The 7,754-nt window shown below is 38.5% G+C and overlaps 1 long non-coding RNA gene across 1 annotated transcript; it reads right to left on the minus strand.

The window, feature by feature from the left end:
* Positions 1–1,279: 1,279 nt before the first annotated feature.
* On the minus strand, positions 1,280–3,023 carry LOC103143535 (uncharacterized). Its single transcript, XR_476810.2, has 2 exons — positions 2,065–3,023; positions 1,280–1,668 (listed from the first exon to the last, which is right to left on the minus strand). It is a non-coding gene; the product is annotated as an uncharacterized LOC103143535 (long non-coding RNA).
* Positions 3,024–7,754: the final 4,731 nt, after the last annotated feature.

The following is a 7,754-nucleotide window of genomic DNA, read 5'->3' on the forward strand; positions in this document are numbered from 1 at the left end:
ATATGACTTGGCACTGAGGCCTTTTTTTCCACTGACACTCAGGTAAAGCAGATCCATGTTGATCTTAACATTTTTGAAAATGGCTTCAAGAAAATGGCTGTCTACCTACACTTGCACAGATCTGCAGTTACAGCGATAGGCTTGTTGCGAAATGCAAGAACAACTGGAACAATGAAGGTGCCCTACATGTGGGGACTATTGTCTTTGACTCTGCTGTTTGGAGTTTGAAAGTGTTTAACAATGATGAATAAAGGGGAGTAGAGGATCATAAAATAACAACTGAAGATAGATAAAAATGGATGGGGGCCAAAGTCTTCCTAAAAGTCACAGTAAGATAATAAGGGAGGTTAAGACAAATCTCTAAAGCCTCTGTATGCATCTTTGCTAGGGATCCTGATAACTGTAGAGTGGATTGAAGTGTTCAGTTTTTTATAAATGTTTCCATTTCGTCTTTACCTCTAAATAATGACAGAGATGAATATTATACACATGAAGGGCAATTTTAGAACCTGATAAAGACCAGATCATTTATGTATTAAAATAATTAATAAAGGATGTATTTGCCTTTGCCATCATCACGTCCACAAACACTATCGGGTTTTTGAAACGCTTGTGAAAACACACTGTAGGAGAACTATTCTCTTGACAGTTTTCATTTGTTTCAAATTTTAGACCTTTAAGTTGCTTCAATTCATTTGACAGTCAAAAATAATTATTTCATCTGTTCTAAGGATGCATTATTTTACATTAGAGCAACTCAAACTCAAACAGAGCATGCATAGGTAATTAAACTGCTAAAATATTAAAAACCATGTCCCTTTGTAAATGTGTGCAGATTAATCTCTGTTCTTTACAGAATAATAATTTTTAAAAAAAAATGCATCTTTGGACAAACATTGAAATGATCATATGTGATGTTCAAAGTTTACCTTTTTATCCCACTGCTGATATAAAAACACGTTTGCATGGGAAAAACATGCACAAAATGTGTTCGGGTGCTCAAAATGCCACCTTTGGTCTAATTATAGCTGTCTCATTTAAATGCAGAGGAAACGTTCATGCATACCATATGAGTTATTTTCAGACAAGCCTTACATGCATCCCAAATCCATCCATTTGAAAAGTCTTCATCTTCATTGTGGAGATCTGTTTGAATTGCATGTGAATGTTTTAAAATGTATGCAAAAAGAAGCCCCCTGCAGACATTAAGTCCACATAAGTATTGCTGAACAGCATCAGTGCTCCATTTTAATTAGCAAATGAATAAAAAAGGAGAAAGTGTGTGGGACTGAGGCTTATGGGGTTTTTATTAGACTTGAAGGTCGTGAAATGCCTTGTTTTCATTTTTAAATGCTTTGGTCACTTTGAGAAACCATGATGTCTCGTACAGAAAAGAACAGAGTATTCATCAAGGATTTACAGCCATGTCTATAAAAATGAAATAAAATCAAACAAACAAAGACATTTTAGAGATTACAACTGCAATGACAGTTGTCTTAAAATTTCGGAGACGTTTCCTGAAGACATTAAAGTCCATAATGCTCATTGTTACATTTAGAGGACAAAGGAGGAATCTTGCACACCTGAGAACATCATCTCAGCTCCGAAGTACTAAGGAGTGGCAGCATCAAGTTGTGTGGGTACTTTGCTGCAGCAGGGACTAGTGAACTTAAAAAAAATACAGATGTAAAAAAGTTAAGATCCTCCATTGAATTTTCAGTTCTTCATTAGAAAAAAATGATGTTTAATTTTGCCTTAGCTCCCTCTGGAAAAGAAAGTAATTTATCTGCTCTGCAAAATAAATAAATAAAAAAAATAACCTACCTTAACTAATTAAACAAAACATGATAAAATATTTCATCTTAAATTACCTTAAACAGGAAAGGCTAAATCAGACATTAAGAAAAAGTAATATCTGTCTGTGTGTATTTATAAAAAAAATTAATGGGATTTGATCCCGTATTGGACTGATAAAAATGTACCCATGTTATGAAAAAAAATGTTCCACCATATAAAGATTTTTGTCATGTTTTGTCTAAAACAAATCTTTGTCTTGTAACTCACCGATCCGCCCCTCTTTCGTTGATAAAAATCTCAATTTAAGGACTTGAAATGAAAAAAAGAGCACAACACGGTCAACTCAAGCGCTGCACTTCCTCTCTGTTCGCTTTTCTTAGGTTCTGACCCGTTGAACACGAAGACACCTTAAGAATATCTCTCGGCGTGCTTGGCGAGAGGAACCACAACCAGAGAGAACCCGCGTCACTTCCCTTTTAATCCACAGGGTCATGGGAAAGCTTCCACTACCTCTTTCACAATTAAAATGAGTGCTTCAGGTTCGGGCTCTGACGCGACAGCACACACCTTGTCAAGTCTGAAGAAGGTGGCAACATCTGTCAGTCCGGTTTTCCAAATGAGTGTGTCTGCGAGTTTCGATATGAAAAACACTGATCACTGAAGCAGAGAGACACACACGGTGCACGAGCGACAACCTGTAAACTCTTTTCATCTAACGCCGTCCTCCAGGAAGATAATTGCTCAAACGGACTAGGACTTGCATGTATGGCTACCGTAGCCATGTAGGTGTGTTTGCATGCGGGGTGGTCTTAAGACCGTTTTAAGAGCGACGTGAGCAGGCCCTGCGTTAATTAACTCTGGCAGGCCTGTGTTCCTCCTGGCAGTACGCAGGCAGGCATTCTTGCCTGGCTGCCCTCAGTGACGCCTGGTCAAAAATAGGGCACCACAGTAATGATCACAATGGTGACATCATCTTTGCCTTCAATGTGCTCTCCCCTCCGTGCTCGTCTGAACAAAGAGCAGCAGGCGTGCAGGGGAGGGAGGCAGATGTCACTTCGTGTCTGGGGAACATTAAGACCCAACAAATGTTCTTTGAATCCTTGGAAGATCCGTTTTAAGGGTTTCGTGTGGGCTAAAAAGAAAAAAAAAAAAAAAAAAAAAAAAAAAAAAACAAATAGCTCCTAATTGCTTTAAAGGCAATTAATTAGAAATGGGCTTCTGTTTTAGTTTGGATTCAGTTGTTTTTAAATGGCGCATAAGATTTGAACAGTTCAGGTAAAATGCCTGCAATTGAGGAATGCGCATGGTGAGAGGCGAGTGTCCGCAAATAGCTCGCAAGCGTGTTTAGATGGTGGCCCTCTAACATGTGATCTAAAGTGTTAACACATGTGGCCTTGTTTTTTTTTTTTTCAGCATTGTTACTGAACTGTTCAGATGGATGCCCTCAAGTCTTGAAACAGACTTCACACACACACACACAGACGTATGGAGGACTTTTTCATTGTAAATGCATAAATGATTGACATTCAGTTTATGTATTTGGGAGATCATTAGAGTTTTACAACGCAAATCTGAAGATTTCCTGAATCTCACAGTCCATGAAGTCAATCGACAAAACCCGACACAATTTGTTTGAGACAATAGCAAGCAGATAATCTATGTAGGCTCGAGTCTGCTCTGATGTTTGGTGCTTTTAATCTGTTTTACCTAGCCTAAATAAATCCCACAGGAATGTTTGCTTCTATGCAGTCCTTCCTGGAAGTCTGTCTACTTCAAAACACTGCGTTTGTCTTGTAGTTCTCCCCCCTCTGAAATCCAGTAAAAGTCTGTAAAAGAGAAAGAGAGAGAGGGAGAGAGGAAGGGAGAACGAGAGGAAAGGGATTCTCAAGACCTGGACGAGCCGTGGGAAAAGAGGGGTCTTGTAGAGGAAAAGCAGAAATGTCTCAGGACATTCCTTTGTGATTACACAGCGCTAGACAAATCCAGACATTCTTGTACTCATTCCGTGTCTTATGGCTCGAGTTAAAGTCTCATTTGTGAACTCGTAAACATCCGTGTGTCTTTTTCTTGTGCAGATGTTGGAGTTTTTTAAAACTTCTATTTAGATCTCTTTAAAGTTGAATAAACACAGCCTCAAGGAAACCTGAGGGTAGAAGACTAAGATCAATTTGCAATAATTATGTATTTCCTTTTTCCGAGCCGGGGAACTTTGATGTTGCACCACACCATCCTTTACAGCTGGAATAAAGGAAAAGAAGAAGAAAAAAAAAAAAACAGCTCAAAGGGGCAGGCGGGTATCATATCCACAGGACCAACACAAGAAGATTCAAACAAGAGGAGGGCACTGTGTGCAAATCTCAGGTTACACGCCCGAGATCTTTGAAGAGTCAGCTGCCCCCAGTGGGAAGAGGCATGTTCCTCCCTTGTCGCAGCCACCATGAATGAGAAATGGCTCCAAGGAATGCTCCATTATCGTCCTATCTGAGGAACTGGGGGAGGGAAGAGAAGCTTGTAGTCTCCCTTCATTTGGCTGCGTGCAGAATCATGTGTTAGCAGGAGGAAAGGAGGTGGGGGTGTGAGGAGTGGGCACTGGCCTACAGACCCGCAACTGGGCTGAGCAGCCTCCTCCCCGGCTCACCAGACCTTGCACTTCCTCATTTGTCTAGGTCATACGTCCTTTTTGTCAGCAATTAATCTGCAGCTCCACCCTCCTATATTTACCCCCTTTCGCTCGCGGTTTCTCCTTCACCTCTTGTTCTCCCGGCCTTGGCTGGATTTACTCTTGGTTTGATCACTGTTCGCTGTTGTATCCCAGCTACTAATAATGGACGGCCGGCCACTTTAGATGCTACGTTTGAGCCGTGCACGAGGAGCATGCTGTTGACCTTCACGTTATTATGCATCCGCTGTGCGACAATGCTCCCTCTCTGCTCAAAATTGACCTTCCAGGACCCCTCCCCCCCTACCCCACTCCCTCCTTTCCCTCCTTCACACACAGTTAACATGAATTCACTGTGTGTGATTGTGAATTAATCTTATTTGAGGATGCAAAATCGCAGCTTTAAAACTGAATGTGGGGGTTGGGGGGAGAAACAAACTGTATGTATTTCCCCTGATCAATATCTCTTGGGATCTGCTAAATAAGATGCAAGTCAAACTTAAGTAAATCATAAAGAAAAAAAAAAATCCTAATCCTGGATTTACAGTGCTGATGCCTTTCAGAACAATTACACAAATCAATCTAATTAAACCTGTTGAAACTGGCTTTAATTGCCTCCCTGATTAAACAAACAGCAAGTTATAGCATGCAAATAACAATGCAGATCAAAAACCTGCGCAGGCACGAAACCGTAAACTTCAGCGCCCCTTAGTGGTTATTAGCTTCCTGTGACTTATCTAATGACGTCAGCCCTGGACAGTACACTCACACTCATGCTCACATTCCCACTGTGACTCTCTGTAAGTGGGTGTGTGTATGTATGTGTGTGTGCTTCTACCACTCATGTTGTGGGGACATAAATCAGTTTCCAGAGTCAGACTGTGGGGGATAAGTAGTGTTTACAGGGTTAAGAAAGGTCTCAAAGACATATATGTTGGCTGATGTGGGCTCTTCTTGTGTGATGGAAACATGACTGCGCATAATACATCTGGTAATTTTCATGCAAAGAGTGATTAACATGAACTACACCAATAAATATACAATATACATACAAATACAAGGTTGGTTATGGCTACACGTATTACAGCCTGTTTGCATATGAATCATCTTTTCAAAACGTTCCTTGTGTTTAAAAGAGATGTGATCACTTTGTGTGTGTGTGTGTGTTTTTATCTCTATGCTTAGTGGCTGCATGAATGATGTCAAGGTTGCTCTGCAGTAATGTTTTGTAAATGGTTCAGGGTGCTTTGTTATAGGAAAAAAAAAAAACATGGATTCAAGACAGGGAAAATAGCTGAGCATGCCATCATTTTCACATTTTTCTTCCTTAATAAGTCTTGTAATTCTCCCATTGTGGATTTTGTTCCTATCATTCAATCTTCAGAGCTCCTCTTGTTGGTGTCTGTTGATAGTGTAATCAGGCTGTGGGTTAACATGATGTGAATGCATGAATGCCCACACATCCACAACCATCCACACCGTTTGCCACTTTCACGTTTCCACCACTATTCAATGTGCTGGATAGTTTCGTGGTTAACATGCTTAACTCCATTTAAACCAGTCCACTTTCATTTTCTCTTCCTTTGCTGGATAGAAAAACATCAAGCTCTCTTTCACCGATACACCATCCATAACACTGATAACAAACCATATGTTTCAGCACATTGATGGAGTTGTCAATTTTTTTTTTTTCTTGAAATATCTCGAGAAAACACATAAGGAAGTGATAGAGCTCTGATGTGACAAGTTGTACTGTGTTCCACTGATAAATAATCGGGTCATTTGACTTGTTTTTGAATGCCAGTTTTATCTGTTTGAGTAAAATATCTGTTTTTTGTTGTTGTTGTACAGACAGTGGATAAAAAGTATCAGCATTTTCAGATAAGGGGTCAATCTGGGTAATTTCAGAAGAATTACATTTTAAGAAAATGACAGCAGAGATGATTTACAGTATTGTTTTTAGTGAGTTTAAAGAATACATATTTTTTTATCATAAATACTAAGTTTTTTATGTGTAGTACCACCATATTAGTTAAGATAGCTGCTTCAAGCAAATGTTTTAACAGTTAATAAATAGATACATTTATAAAGTTGTTCTTTGTTAATCTGCTTTTGGCTAATTTTCCCTGGGATAAACTGTAGCTGAAACCTAAAGAGTAACCAGAGAAAAGCTTTAACTTAATTTGTACATGCAAACTTTAACATGTATTTTTCAAAGCCAGCCTTTACGCACACTGAATAAATAACACATGACATTTCCCCCCTCCGCTGTTGAATCAGGCCAAACGTATCTTGTTTTAGGTCAGTTAGAATTAGTCAAATTGTTTCTATTTGCTAAATGCCACAAGAATGAAACACAATTTTAGGTTACCTTCTTTCCAATTATGTCTAATATCATCTTTTTTTTTTAAAAAAAACTGACGTCATTATTGGCTCATTATATAGTTTTGCATGCAAAAGGGCATCACCCAGTTTAATTGATTCTGCTTACCTTTCTTATCTCAGTTGCCAGAGAAACCTGTAATACCACCATGCAAAATTCAGCAGTTATGTCTTTAGGAAAAAATTTATTCTAACATATGGTCAAATTCTGACAAATTGGTGTATTCCTTTAAATCCAGTATAATTTTTTTCCCCCCACATAACGCAACACAAATTTTTAAAAGTATCCTAAATTGGTAAAAAAAAAAAAAAAAAAAGTTCAATATATTCATGGAAAACAACACGCAACTTTAAGAAATGCCATTAAGTGAAGATGTAGTTTTGCTCAGTGCCACTCAGTACCACACATCAGTGACAGTTATCAGGGACACCAGATTGGTTTCACATATCTCAGATGATTTATGCATTCATAGGTTATACATTTGCATACAAAAAGATATGATTCCGAGTTTTATCTTTTCCTATTTACTATTTTATTATGTACAGATAAGTATGCAAATTGGATTATTTTATATACACATATTTCTGCTGTGCCGCTGTGTCTGTTAGTGTTATTATATTTCAGCAGGACATCCATACACATGCATTCAATGTTATGTTTTGCTGTATTACTCATGGACTAAAAACTTGCAGCACCATTGATTAGTAATTTATGGTACATGTAGCCGTTCCCAGAGAGAACAGATAAGCATTCGCTATTGTTTTGATGCTGTTTATTGGTTTTTTTCACTTGATTTATTCCACATATCTACTTCATTTGCAGTACCTCGGAAAAGTATTACTACATTTTGTTATGTGTGAAACTGCAAACTTGTGGGGATTTCAGTGGGACTTAATGAAATAGAACAAAACAAAG

The sequence above is a fragment of the Poecilia formosa genome, unplaced genomic scaffold (genome assembly GCF_000485575.1).
Source record: "Poecilia formosa unplaced genomic scaffold, Poecilia_formosa-5.1.2 Scaffold113, whole genome shotgun sequence".
In the NCBI taxonomy this organism is placed as follows: Eukaryota; Metazoa; Chordata; class Actinopteri; order Cyprinodontiformes; family Poeciliidae; genus Poecilia; species Poecilia formosa.